Raw genomic sequence first — 14905 nt, 5'->3', positions numbered from 1 at the left:
GTGATGCAGACCTGAGAGATAGGAGGAGAATTCAGAAAATCTCTCTCCCCTGTCATGTGTGTAGCTTTAACTTTATTCACCTACATCTCCAAGTGGAGGCTTAATTCCTATATAGTTATGGAAGGATGGTTTTGTTGTTTATGCATTTTATGAAGTCAATAAACCTTAAGCAGAAGTGATTAAACCTGAAATGGCAGCAGGGAATAGCTGTATCTCTTCTCCATCCTCTGATTCATTCCTAAGTCAGGATTTACGACTAACTCAATTAAATACACACTTTCTGCATAATTGCCCATGTGCTAGCAGAAAGTAGTCAGTTGTCAGGGATTTTGCTCATTTCTGGGTTGGCTGCCTGAGAACATAAGGAATTGGGAAGAAACTGTGGAATTACCCATAAATTTTCTTAATTGAATTGAGCATAAGCTTTCAAGCTTAAGATGTGAGCAAGGAAAACTTTCCAGTTTCCAGGCAGAGCTGTCTCCTCGCAGTTATTTACACAGTGCTGCTTTGACTTGCTGTTAAAAAATTACACTGGGGCAGAGATTAGGAATTCAAAGAGCAGTTTTGTAAGGAAAATGCCTCGGTTTCATTCAGTAAGAGGAGATGTGTTACAGGAGGGCGAGAAGGGGGGCAATGAGCAGGGCAAAGAAAAAAAAAAACCTGCCTATTACTTCAGGCAGGTTTGAATATTCAGTCAGGGAAACCCTTGACCCAGCAGAGCCTTTAGAATGTACTTTTTTACAATAATTTGGTGAGACAAGTGAGAGCACGTGGCCCTAGATGCCTCCTCCCTCCATCCTTCTCTCCTCATCATCACCCATCTTGTGTGGTTCTAATTTTTGTGAGGTATGCTGTTGAGGGGATTGTGTTTCTGTCACAAAGCCACTGTAAAATTTCTAATCCCTTGTTAAAAGCTACTCACGAGCTCCTTTTTTTAGGGTTTAAATGTGCCTCATGGAGGACATGTCCATCCTTGTAAAGTTTGTGTTAAAGCAGTGCTCTGCTGCCCTTTCCTGCATTTCGATGTGAATTGTTAGCTGAGATCAGAAATAACTGAAGAGATCTCTGATAACAGGAAAATGTACTTTAATACAAAAAGATGCCTGCTTCTTTTGCGTGCACACGTGTTCACAGTATTATTTTGGCTCTTCACAGGCAAGGTAACTTGCATTATTAACTTAAAGTATTGGTGTTTTTCATGAAAATGCAGCAAATTGTTCTGTGCCAAGTGGCATGTAATACTTAGGAGCAATATTATGCCTTCTATTAAATATAATTTAAAATCAGTACCTGCAGCTTATAATATTATCCCCATAGGATCTGGACATCTGTCCTAGGGTGACTTCATGATGTTAAATTCTATTTTTATTTGCTTATTTAGTCCAAAATAAGTTTTGTACTTTTAAGAGTAATTTCAAGTAGAAAGAAAGGGGGGGTGGGGGTGGGAAAGAAGTGTAGAGTTTGTTGTACATCTTCTGTACATCGTCTTTGGTCTTTTCTCTCTTGCCATCATGAAATGTTGGTTTGCGGTTTTATTTAAACTAGCACAGAATTTCTTTCAGTGTGCTCCAGATTAGTGTGCAAGAAGTGGTAGCCAAAGCAGCCAAATGAGTGGTGTGCAGGGTGTGCAGGGGGCAGCACCCTGCAGTGCTGGAAGTTTTGTGTCTCTCCCTGCAGCGTATGCTGAGAAATTCATTCCTCACGGTCAAACTTCCAGCGCCTGACAGTGACAAGGCAGAGTGAGAGAGGAGGATGCAGCGCTGCTTGTGTGATGCTTGGCAGCGCTCTCTGAAGCCTGGCTGCCAGGGCTGCTCAGCAGGGTAAAACAGAGGCAAGGGGGTGAATTTTGCTGCACTGCTGGTGCAGAATCCCCGGCTCTGGGCTGAGGTTTTCAGTAGCACCAGCCTGAAGCGCGCACACACCATGGAACTCTGCATTCCTCCCCCTCCCGCCCAAGGCTTTTGCTTTTTTGGGGGAGGTGGTGGTTGTTTTTCTGTGCCTGCTGACGTCAACAAAATTGCCAGATGGCATTTCAATGCTTTGCAAAGAGACAGGAGCCTTTTATTACGGGGGTCACGTGCATCCCATTAATTTGCATTCCCAGAAGTGGTCTAAAGCTTTTGCTCACTCTATAGGCAAAGAGTGCTCTGCACCTTCCAGGGACCCAGGGAGCCTTCTGTGGGATATTGTTGCCTTGTGAATCCTTTAAGGGATGCAGAGATGAAGGCTTCACTTCATGTTCATTTAGCTAATGTGGAAATACTGAAAGTCTCTAGACGGTTGTGCTTCGCAGAGGTTTTGTGGGTTTCTTTTTAAACAACAAAGGAATACTTCTGTGAATTTAGGGTAATAAACAGACTTACAGTTTAGCTCTGTACGAGGGTTACTTACAGTCTCTCAGGCCCAGGTGACTCAGTAGCTTGTGGAACAAACGTGCAAGTCCAACAGTGTGATAAATACCAGCAGAGAAGAGGAGCTGTCAGGGTTTAGGTTTTGAAGGTTTCAGGCTCTATCACTAGAGCTGGGCTGTGACGTGATCGATGCATTGAAATGGAACAGAGTCCCTTTATACCCCTAAACAGATGACTGGCAGCTCAGTACCAGATGCACAAGATTAAACCAATTTACTTCGCTGTGCTTGAGCCATCTCCCCAGCAGCTGGGCAGGGGACATGGCAGAGTCTGAAGGCCAGAACAATCTCCTTCTGACGCAGTGACTCCAATATCAGCCCTTGTGTGGCAGCTAACCCAGAAGAGAGGGAGCTTTTGATTGAATTTTCAGTAGACCTTGGAGAAATGAACCTGGAGAAACCTGCAAGGCTCACAGGAGAACATGTGAATATTGGAGAAGGGAAAGCCACACTTAATTTTGGGTAGCATAAAGACTTCTACTTCTTGCAGATTAATTGATCTTTGAGCTTCTCAGGTTAAATGTATTTCTGTCTGAGAAGGAAAGATGGGAGCATCTTTTTTTTTTCCGTGAAGCAAATGTAAACTACCTTTATTGGAGCACATGGACTCTGTGGGGGTGCAGAAAGGAGGCTAAGTAATCTGGTTTTGAAATCTACATCACAATTTGAAACTGAAACTCCCCTAAACCTATCTGAGATTACCATAGGCTCCAGAATGAGCAATGATTTTAGCTCACAAACCAGGTTTTAATATATTACTCTTTTATTTTTTACCAGTCTCAGCTTTCAGATGTGCCCCTGTGGTGCCTCCTTGCCCAGAGTACACTGCAGTGACAAAGGTGTGTAAATTCCCAAGGGCCATATATCTGGAAAAAAAATAATGGGCAACATAACCCTATGATCTTTCCAAGTGTGAACATTTCTTTCCTTAACAAAGTGCTATTGAAAGGCACTTTGAAATGCAGCATCACAAACTCCCCTTTCCTGCTTGATAAGCCATGTGTTAATATTGCTTAGCCTTGTCTTACCAAATTCCCAGCTGTATGACATGTACTAAGGTCTGGTGATTTATCATGCTGTTCTGTGTACGTTAAGCACTGCTGCAATTCACATGGTGTTAAGTGGTCACAGAAGAACACACAAATAGAATTATTGGACTCTTCAAATTTGGTGCCATTATATCCTTGACTAGAAGGTGGAGAAATAATTTTAAACTGGCTCAGAGCAGACTGGGTGATGTTGCAGAGTCTGAAGAGTAATAACCAACTTGACCCCGCTTTCAGAACTCCATTCTTCAGCTGGGGGAAGAAAATGCAGAGTTTCCTTAGGGCTGGCACCTCAGTGAAAGTCATTGCTCATGCTGTGCTCCCATACCTAATTTAATTTCACCGGGGAGCAGCGATCGGCACTCACATCGTGATTCACAGATCATGGAGCAGGAAACAGCCTGTCAACTTCTAGGGAGCTGGAAGGGGGGAGAGTTGCTCAGAGAAAAACAAAAAATCTGTTTTGTGAGGGAATTCAGCTCATAAGCACAGCAGGCAGACTTCAGTTCTGCTGTTGACTCCTGGTGAAATCAGAGGAGTCACTCTGCAAGATTAATTTGCTCCTCAGTTTTTCAATTTGTAAGGTCTTGAGTGCAAAGGAGTCCTGTGGTGGATTAAACACAAAGCAAACAAGCAAAAAAGAAATATCACTCTTTCTCATCAAGAACCAGAGGCTTTTGAGACTTCAATTTGGACGTGCCCCTTCTATCCCAAATGAGCTGTTTTCCACAGCCTGACATCAGCCTGTACCCAACTGAGGACATGCAAATGTGAATACTTTGCATCTTTTTGTGATTCCCATCAATAACTGAAAGAAAGCATGTTTACACTAACATGCATGTGGAAACATTGCTTTTTGTGTGTATGTGCCTTGATGTTTCTTTATTAGCATTTTAATGTGCTTTCATTTTCTGTCTTCCATTATTATTTGTATCTGGATACTCTCAACAGCTCTTTTTGGGGGAAAGAAAGTGCAATAAACCTCAACCAAATTTAGAAAATACTTTCACAATTGCAGGTAGAGTTTAGCACCTTCAGCAGCTCTGATAACAGACAGAAACAGAACATGGGGAGAAGAGAGAGGCACGTGTATGTTAACCTTACGTGTTGGGGTTATTTCTCTGAAAGAAATTCTGCTTTCTTAATACAGTTGTCAAGCACTGCATGTATTGCTGGGGAGTTTTGTGTTCCTAGAGAAACTTTTGTGGTCCTTCTGGTATGGAATATTTTAGTATGAGAGTCAGTTCAAAATGTTATGAGGCTCCCTCCACCTCCCACAGATGCAGTAATTTCTTTGTTGTTTGTACAAGATTTGCAAGATCGTTGGAAAGAATGTGAACAGCAAGAGATTACTGGGCTAATATATAAAAAAACATGGATTGAGATCTTTTTCCTCCCAAATCGATGATGGCATTTCATGGGCACAGCAGAGCTACAGTTCTGATTTGAAGGAAGAGTAGTGCCATCTTGTGATCCCTGAGAAAGGCTTTTCTGCACCTAAAGCTGCAGGGTCATAAAGAATGATCCCGGTGGGAAAAGTTCTGCTCAGTCGTACCATGGCTGTTACCTCACGCCTCCTCCTGAGGCACTGACTCACTTGGAGTGGACACCTGGCACGAGGTGGCCTGGGTGGTGTGCTCATTTATGGAAGCATTGGTGCTCTAGCCTGGAATAGCTGTTCAGACTAGGTCTTCTGTAATGTTCTCGCTCCCATCCCTTCTCCTGGTCTGATTTTCACTGCTGCAGCTGGATGTCCTCGCATCTGTGCTGCCTGACTGTCTCCTGCCCTTCCACCTTTCGCTGTGCCGCTGACCCCGTGAGACACTGGCGGGCAGGCAGAATCCCTCAGAGAGAGGAGGGACATTTTGGGCTCCCTTGGTCCATCCCCTGGGAGCTCCCAGTCTGCCTGGCTCGGTTCCTGAGCGAGGCTGAGGCTGGGTTCCAGCACAAGACCTGCTCTCTGATGTCCTCCCTCGTTCTGCCCTGTCAGTAACGAGGGGCTGGGTGCAGATCATCACCAGAGCTGCTGCTGCCCGGGGGGAAGCAGAATTCAGCCTGCTGCTCTGGAGCCATGTGGGCTTTTCCGTGGCTGTCAGCTTGGTGCAGGGAGAAAAGGCTGTCTTGTGTCAAAGGTGGGTTCATAAATTCCTTATACAGAGCTAAATGAACCTCATTCTACAAGCAGAAATTGTTACTGTGTGTGGTTAGAAGCCTGCCCACGGACAGGTTTTGTTTAAAATAATTTATTTTGTGCACTGGGTGGAACAAAGTGCCACCATTTTGTCCTTTGGCTGGTCTGCATTTAGGCTGGTCACATAAGCAAGCCCTTAAAGCAGGCCCTATATTTTATGTAGGGTCAGAACATGGTTTTATCTTGTTTGACTGGTTTCAAAGCATACCCAAATCCACACAAATCAGGTTTCAAAGTTGAGTGTGAAGTCCTATTTGTAACTTGTCTGTTTGTTTGTAGGTGGCACAGGCCTATAGGGTTGTCTTTATACACAAAACATGAAACAGCCTTTAGAGACAGTTTTTGATTTGCATTTTCTTCTCTGTTTAAAAAATCGGCCAACTAAATGTTAATTCGTTTCCTTGCAATCAATTCCCCTTCCCTTATTTGAACTAAGCCATTAACATGTGTGTGAGGTATATTACTGTGTCTCTGTATAGAATTAGATAATTGTATAGTTAGTTATGACTTAAAGACATGTTTATACTATGCCAGAAAAATGCCATCCTAATTGAAGGCATCTTTCCTAAAAGGCAGAACAAAGTGGGTCCTCATCACGTTGCCTTCTTGTGCCACCTTGATTTTATTGACAGGAAACCAAGCATGTTTCTTTGATCTGTCAGTGAAAAATAAAAGGGCATGTGGATAAAAGTGTTGTGCATAATGAATTTGGTTGGGTATTTCATTTTGCTGTAGCATCATACAGAATGCTTCAGCTTTACTCTCCACAGTAGTTGTAGCTTGCACTAAAAGAGGAAATGGATACAAATAAATTTTTACTTAGATTAAGGGTATTCTTCAGATTCCTGGAAAAATGCCAATCTGTTGCACAGTGAGCATTATTGATATGCATTTTCTGCTCTGTGTTAGCTCGGAATGACAGTAATTAAAAGAACAAATCATTTAAATGAAGTGATTCTTCTTTCTAGAGAAGGTTGCTTCCTAATGTTGTTGCCAAAAGTCTCTCAAATGCATTAGGAGAAGAAGGAGGGTGTACAGAGAGAATTGATCAGCAATTTACGTCTTTATTTTTTTTACTCTAATGGGATAAATAGGATATCTGGGGCCACTTGTAACACTCAGATGGAAGCAGTCAGGAAGATCCTAGAGAATTAGGAAGACACAATCCATATGCTTCATCAGCTGATCAGCCAGAGCACCGTATGGCAAACAATTTAGCATGTGGTCTGTTTCAATTTGTTAACAAATATGCTTACATAGAGCATTGTGATGAGAGATGCACGTGACTGCTCGCCAAGGTCAGAGGTATGAAGTCAAGTGTTTTCTGGTGATTAAACTGGTCTTTTATCTTTGTTGTACTGAGCTTAACCCCTCAAAGTTAAACTGACTTTGGGGAGAGATCTTTTGCTTCAATACCTCGCCTTAGGTCACCAGTGTTAACAAACCTGAATATTGAAGTCATCTTGGAGTCTAATCTACTATGGACCCCACTTAATTCAACTATGAGCCTCTGACCACAAGAGACACACTAAGCTTCTACAGAAGTCTAATGCAGAAAACAATGCAAATATGGGCACCAGGCTGTTCTTCACAAAGAGAAGCCATAACCTTTTTGAAAAAAAAAAAAAAAAAAACAACTGAGGAACTTTATTTCATCATTTTCAAACTAAAGATTTAAGTTTTGAGAAGTTGACAGGATTTCTCGTTCCTGTCTTTTAATAAAACTGCTCTAAAATTGCTGAAGCAAAGCCAAAATAAGCCCTTTCTGTCTCCAGAAATTCCAAAACCAATAATTTTTCTGTCAGTACAAAATACTTTTTGTGTTTGTCTGAAGTTGTCAGTGCACTCTGAATCCTTGAGCTGCCTGGTTTGAGCTGCTGTTTCTCGTTTGTGAGGACGCCACACTGTTCTCTGTGTTAGAGAGCTCTGTGACAGAATCATGTGATTGTAAGTCTCATCAGCAAATAGCCCAATGCTGTGTGCACCCATTAACAGGGTCAGTTCCGAGCTAAAATGTCAAGTTTCTGTATTGATGCATCTTCCAAAGTCTTTGATTTTAGATGGTAAAGCAGATTTGTGTGTTGACACTTCTTTTCTATAAACCATCTATTAATACCTGGTTTATAAAAAATAATATAAAAATTATAAAAAAAATTATAATATAAAGTTATATATTTTATATATAAAATGTATATACTTGCATAAAAATTCAATTAAGTCTTTTTATTTCACTTTTTTTTTTTTTTCCAAAAATTCAAACTCCTTATAAAAATTCCAACAAGGCTTTTAACCTGTCTGCCAGGACCTATGCAGTGTACCTACTCAGCAGTAGTAAGTGCTTCTATTGCACTTACTGGTGCATGGTCACTGATTTATTACTGCAGTAGATTCAGATGAACTACTGAAGTTCAGCTTCACAAGGATATTTAACATTTAAAAAAGCCCCAAGTGCAACCCACAGTTTATTTTTTTTTCCTTAATATCCACATCCAAGCAGAAAACATTATTCACTGTGGAGATAGAAATCATTGTCTAGTGTGGTTGCCAGCATAAGCACCAGTGTTTCATGGTCTGTGTCTGTTTTCTGGTCTCTATGGTTCTGTTGCCTTTTGTAAATGAGAAGCTGGTGCTGTTATATTTAGATGTGAGTTTGAATCCAAGCTTTCCAAACACACAGAAGTGTTTGGCCCTCATAAAGTAGTGCAGACCCTGAGCCAGAAAGTCAGAGTTCAGTATGGTGAGATATTAATGATGCAGAAGTACAGATTGGGTCTATCTCTAATTAGAATTGAGAAGCAGCCAGGGTGTCATAATTAGGAATATTACATGCATTTTAATTTTCTTTTTCTAAAGTGCAAGTCAAGCACTGCTCACAACCTAAAATACACAAGTTGAAAATAAGACTTTTCTTAGATTAAAACTGTGCACAAGACAAATCTGTCAGCAGCTACATGGAAGAAATTAGAGATTGCTGAATTGACTTAGAAAATCCTAGAGCCTTTAGCATCCGGTGTGTAGATTAAAGGCCAGAACAGTAGTGCTGAAAATGGCCATCTGATGCAGGCATTGACCTGTGGTTATCAGCTGTGTACCTTGTATCTCAGCAGGCAAATTTTGTGGGTTTGTTTTTTTTTTTCATTCGTGACAGCAAAGGCAAAATAAGCCCACAGTATAAACTAACCTTGTGTGTCTTTAAGTTGATCCTTGCAGGTCAAGGATGAAGTAGGTTGAAAGCAGTCCCCAGGGCTTGCTGGTCTGTCAGTTTATATCTGCGGTGAGTGAAAAAAAATATTTTAATATCACAGAAGGCATGTAGAGGATAGTGTTTTGTATTTCTTGTATATGAATTACTGGTTCTCTCTGTTCTGATCTTCATTGAAGAGTCTGCCAATAAATAATCTAGGAGAGGTGGGGGATTTTCACATCTAGTGTATACTTAAATGTGACTTTTGCAGGTCACAGCTTTAGATGTTAGTAGCTTGTACTTTAGAGAAATAATAGCTCTGCAGCAGCTCTGATGAAGGATTTGGGGGCTGCAAGTCCCTAGGGCTACAGCTGGGGTTGTTTTTTTGAATGAGTCATAATATAAGAATCCAAAGCCAAGTGTTACAGAAAAATGATTAATTCTTTTCGCAGAGGAGTTCATTAGTGACATAAAGTCATGAGAAAGAGGAGGAGGCATCTCTAACACTCAGTGGCTATTAACTGGTATTAGTGTGAGGGCTTAAAGTCAGGAGAACTGAAACAATGCAAACCACAAGGTCTGATGGAGAAGAAAAAAAAATGTTGAAACTGGACTAATTTATCTGCAGTGAGTCTCTCACTGGAGTTTGATGTGCAGAGGATTTATCCTTTTCTAAAGGTGCAGAATATCACTGCCTGCCTTTGGCTTCAGGGAAAGCCTGTTCTTAAAAATGGACCACTAGATATCATTAGTGTTCATGGTCACTGGAGAATTTCACAGGATCCTTCTGCTCTGTTGCTGCAGCATATGGGAAACATGGCCCAAGATATACATCTGGCTCCTGCTGCCATTTCCAAATCCCTGTTGTAATTCCTGTAAGAACAGGCTGAGCATTAAAGGCTCTTTATCTACAGCTTCACTGATGATTACTTCCTAGATTCTAATTTTTTCTTATTCTGGTTTTCAACACTCATTCTTAAAATCTTATGAGGTTTTCTTTTTTTTAGTTTATTCTCCTATGACAACTCCTTTTTAGTAATTGAAAATATATTTGTAGCAACTCTTCACTCCACCCCTCCCTCCAGTCTTTTGTCTTCATTTAGAGGCTGTGTTTATTTGCATTAAATTTTTAATGATCTTTGATGATGCTCTTCTTAACACTGTTCAGCAGTTCTTAGTGAAGGGCTGAGATGGATGTGAATCTCCAGCTGGGTTTATTTTCATACATATTTCTGCAGTTTGCTGCTAATTGTGAGGTTGCTTCTCAAGTTGCATCCCAGAAGACCCTGAAGCTTTGAAAGGGAGAAAATATGGCAGTACGGGGCTCCTTTGGCTTTGCTCTGGTGTAACCGAGACTGTCAAGTTGAAAATGTTGGGAGGATCAATTAGTACACAGAAGGCAGAGCAGTGATTATTGCTTTCAATGGATCTTTTTTTAATTCATGCTGTGTATTTGGCTGCTCTGTGTTTAGTTCACCGTAGAATTAAAATAGCTTTCCATGCTAAGCAGGCATGTTGGAGCTGTAAACTCAAACGGGTAAGATCACCAGGTATAACTAGATGGTTTATCCTCCCCTGTGTGTGCACCCAGCACCCCGCTCCTGCTGGGTCCCAGCTTGTGTTGCTGCAGCTCAAGTTGAGGCTGAAGAGAGTTGTCACTGTTTTCTTCATATGGACACAAACTATCGGCTTCAAGCTACCAATTTGTGACCATCTGATGTACAAATTGGAGAACAATAATGTAAGACAATAATTGAGGACAGCCTCTGAAGCACAGAATTGTCTTCCTCGGTCTGTGTTACTCAAAGCAGATTTAAGTCCCATTCAAAATTTAATATTTCCCATCTGCTGTGCTTTAATTTAAAGCAATAATTTTTAAAGTTCCTAGTTTAGCTGGAGTGGCGTCTACTTTTTAAGCAATCAACCCTGACTGTGACTGACTCTGTGATCTGCTCTACATCATCAAGTAGTTCTTCGGGCTGGATAGTCGTGATGTTTTAATGTTTTTAGGCAGCCAAATAGCACGGAAAGTCCCTTGGAACTGGGTGACTGTGTCCCCAGGGCTCTGCTGAGAACATCAAATACCAGAGTCAGAGTTTCCACGAGGTTTGCAAGCTGTGACTGGCGGCTCTTGGCCAGGAAGCTCAGCCTGTGCTCTCGCCTCCTTCCAGGAGCTGCTTTCCCTGGATCCTCCTCGTGGCATGCCTTATTCAGGAGGTCATCCCAACTGGCTGAGTGTCTTCACTTGGACTGGGATTTCCCAAGGAGCCTGAGGCAGAGCACGTGTATGGCCACTTGCAGCTTGCCCCTTGCCACGCTGTGCCACTCAGCACACTCTCTGTCCCTCTTCCCTATGCCTTCCAGGGCTTCCAGCTGTGCTGTACTGTGGCTGGAGGAAATGTGGAAAATTAAGTACCACTTTGTCAGTACCAGTGGAGTTAGTTCATGTGAGGTCCTTTCTGTCAGATATAAACGGCAGGGATTTAAGTACGTTGCACTGGGTTGTGTCCAGTACTTGCATCCACACGGGTTCAGACTTTCCTACTCTGTAGGTCTTGAATCTGGACAAATCTAGTCCTCCCACTCCTTGAGATTATTTCTGCATCTGTCTTTTTATTGTTGCTTGGTTGCTAGTGACCACTAGGATATTTTCCTTTGGTGTGTGTAACAAATCTGGAAAAGCCTGCTAGGTGACCTGAAAGCAAGAACCCATAGCCTCCCTCGAAAGTTACAGACAGCACCAAAACTGCAAAACAGCTCAGATGTGTTCTCTGCTTCTTGAATGTGATCCTCTGCCCTTTGGAGTGTTGTGCACAGTGCATGAGGACACACGTGCAGTGTGTGGGGGTGAGCACACTTAGGGCAGTTCCATAGTGGGTTTCTGACAACCCATAGAGGTCACACAGGGCTAGCTTTAGTTTCATTTCTCCCAAGGACTTCACAACCAAATCTGGACATATCAGGGTGGGGAAAGCAAATGGTCTTACTGCACCTTCAGTGCCTGCTGCAGATTAAGTGGTATCAGTTTACAAAGAGTTTTTAGGATGGATAAAAGACTCCAACCGGCTCCTTGTAAATGTCTGAGCAATTTTTCTCAAACACTGAAATAATTCACCCCAGACAAATACCTGGCAGTTTATGTTTCAGTCTGAGCTCCTTGGCTGACAAAGCTGTCACGAACTGAAAGATCCTGTAATGGAAGAAAGTTAGTCAGCTGTAACTATGAGCTTTGTGAGCGGTGTCACCTAAGGTGGAGATGCAAGATGTGGGGATTGTGGCTGCCTCCCCAGACAAAGCGGGCTGCAGACAGTGATACATTCCACAGGTTTTATAAGAAGGGGGAAAGAAGTATTTCCTTCTCAAACCAGTGCCTCTTAATTAAAGAATGGTGGTGTTGTCGTCCTGGTTTTCTAAAGAAAGTAGTCATGCTCCTCTGTGGCAGTTTCAAGCAAATGTGGCAGATGGGAGGAAGTCTCAGAGATTATCATCTTCCTAGGAATGTTATGTTAGCCCGTGGTGGGGTACAGGAGGAAGGTCCAAATCAGTGGCCTTGCTTGGTAGCAGTAGAAGGCTGGTGGATTACAGAGCCAGCCCTGCATGAGGCTGCTCAATCCATGCACACCCAGCCCCAGGCTGGGCTGCCTGCTGCTGACACTGTGCCCTCAGGGCTGCTGCTGAGGAAAGGGGCCATTGCAATACCGGGAGGGGACAAAAAGTCTGACTCTTTAGTGAGACCCATTTCATCAGATCCTGCCTTTGCAGAACTTCTTTGAAACACTTCTCTGGCTGCTCTGTGATCCTTGGACTCTGGCATCTTCCTGGCATTACAGACACACTTCATGTGGCAGGCATGACACTTTCTGCCCTGCAGATCAGAGTTCAAGGTCACTGTTTTCAGGTAGATCTGCTTTGCTGTGCTGGAGCCATCCAGCATCTTGGAACCAAGATTAAAACTCAAATCCTTGTGGCTCAAGCAAGATTTAGAGTTTCTCTCGTTGTAGGCTCATCTTTTGTGCCTCGGTGTCTGGTTTGTGGCTCTAGGTGCTTTAAAGACTCAACAGCAAAGCCAGGGGCTACATAGATGCCTTGGAAAGGTTTTCTTTGATCAATGTGATGAGACAACAGGAAGATGCTATTTTCAGCCCTAGCAAAGAGTGTGCCTTGCAGAGCCTGTGGCTGGTTGACCTCCAGAGAGCAGTGGGAATGCTGTGCTTCATTAAGCTGAAGAAAAGATTCTCATAAAAATCTTATTTGCTCACCGGAGAAGAGAAAATCTGAAATCTTGTGCTAGTACAAAATAAGAGAGAAATAAAAATAAAAACTGTCCGGTTCTAGAGCTTTAAATAGAGAAAAGTGAAATGTGAAAGAATTGCATGCAGGCTTTTTTGCTTAGTCATTCAGTGGAAGGTGGAGTACTTCAGTCTGTGGCGCCTTTAAAATGATTCATTATTTCCATAGAAGCCAATTGATGTTTATCCTTCAAATTGCTCTGTGGACATTAAAATAATGGAGAATTATATTTGCTTTTAATTTTGTTTCCAGACAGCTTGGCCTGAACATTTATGATGTGACTTGGAAACCATATCAAATTGTGATTTATAGTTGCTCGTAATTGTGTGAAGATTGAAGATACGCTGGATGCCGCTTTCCTTTGCTTTTTTTTCTCCTCAACTCCCCCTTTCTTTTGCTTACAGAGTGTTCTTGAGTGTAACATGGTGAAAGGCCAACATCTCTGCCTTCATTGCTTTTCCTTGTACAAGCCACAGCAAATGAACATTTTATTTCTCCCTAACACGAGGCTGTGTGAAATGAATTGTGGTTTGTATTTGATAATTGGTTTGGGATTTTTTTTTTTCCTTTGTGTAAGTTTTGACTGGTTTTGTGTTGTCATGATAATCACCCCCTTTGTAGGGTGGAGAGAGTGGTGTTTTTTAGCTAAGCTGGATGAGAATCATATGCAAAATAGGAATGGGGAGGGGGAAGACTTTTCTTTGTGGTAAGGCATCTGTTAAGTGTATGGATGTCAAATCTGCTCCGCAGGTGAGCCAACACAAATAGTTCATACCTAAATTTATCTATCGGGTCTTATGGCTCAAGGAATTTGTTATTCCTATTTTTCCTAAATTCATTTTTCCTGCACAGTTTTATCTGCTTTTTCTTCCTACTGAGTAAAAAGCTATTCTTAGAGTTTTGTGCATAATATAATTTAACAGAAGAAAACAAAGGGGATTTTGTGGGCTGCAATAGAAAAGCCCAGTGAAGGTTATGCAGACTTTGAGAATTTTTCTAGTCATGTTGCAGACTCCAAAACAAATTATTCAAACCTAAAAATTCTAAATTATTATTTAAATTTTCCAGAATACTGTTTTAATATATGAATATAAGAGTGTTTCTTACAGTTGTTTCCTGCCCTGACAAAAATCATCTGTGTGACACTGGGACATGCTACTTTTGTGGTTTGGCCCTGCACATGCAGCAGTGTGTTTTAGGGCTTTTTTTTTTTGTTTGTTTGGTTGGTTGGTTGGTTTTTCTGTACATAAAAGGAAGCCTCAAAACATGCAGCAAGTGCTTTTGGGCTCACTTAGGAATTCCAGATGGTACTGTGGCCTAAACCAGCTGTTTTTCAGCATTGTAAGGAATTATTTTTTCTTCTTATCTTAGTTAAAAACGAGCCTGTTTAGTTTTGCTTATGTTCCCAGCCTGTTTGCTTTCTCATTCTCATGCCCCAGAGCATTTCAGTTTTAGTCACTGCATGACATTGCTGAAATCAGGGCTGGAATGAAGTCACAAAATGGACAGCAAGCCAGTCTTATCTAAAATTCATGGGAGGGAACTGCATTCACAATTATTGTAATAAATGAGCAAATGAGCACTGACCATTGTGAAATTAAGTTCACCTTTTCTTAGCTCCTCGTTGTTTTGTTTTGTTCTATCAAATTAGTTGTTTGTTAGTGTTTGCAAATGTTGTTCATGCCAGTATTCCCGAGGATCCGGTCTTGGAACTTCAATGGGTAAAGTGGTTTGGAAAGAATCCAAATCAGTTCATGCAGAGGCTATGCACATTAGTAGAAAAC

The 14905-nt window shown here is 41.7% G+C and overlaps 1 protein-coding gene across 7 annotated transcripts in view; it reads left to right on the top strand.

Annotated features, from left to right (window-relative positions):
• PDE3A (phosphodiesterase 3A) overlaps positions 1-14905 on the top strand; it is a 223331-nt gene that overhangs the window by 172610 nt on the left and 35816 nt on the right. The window contains exon 1 of one of the 7 annotated variants that reach the window (XM_068191867.1): positions 9322-9341. The exons of the other annotated variants lie outside the window; for them this stretch is intronic. The gene's annotated coding sequence lies outside the window, so the exon portion shown is untranslated. Of the gene's footprint in view, positions 1-9321; positions 9342-14905 lie in introns of those variants that run through there. 7 annotated transcript variants of the gene reach the window in all.

Source organism: Anomalospiza imberbis, chromosome 5 (assembly GCF_031753505.1).
Source record: "Anomalospiza imberbis isolate Cuckoo-Finch-1a 21T00152 chromosome 5, ASM3175350v1, whole genome shotgun sequence".
NCBI lineage: Eukaryota > Metazoa > Chordata > Aves > Passeriformes > Viduidae > Anomalospiza > Anomalospiza imberbis.
The sequence above is the reverse complement of the archived record's forward strand: the minus strand, read 5'-3'. Positions and strand labels throughout refer to the sequence as shown.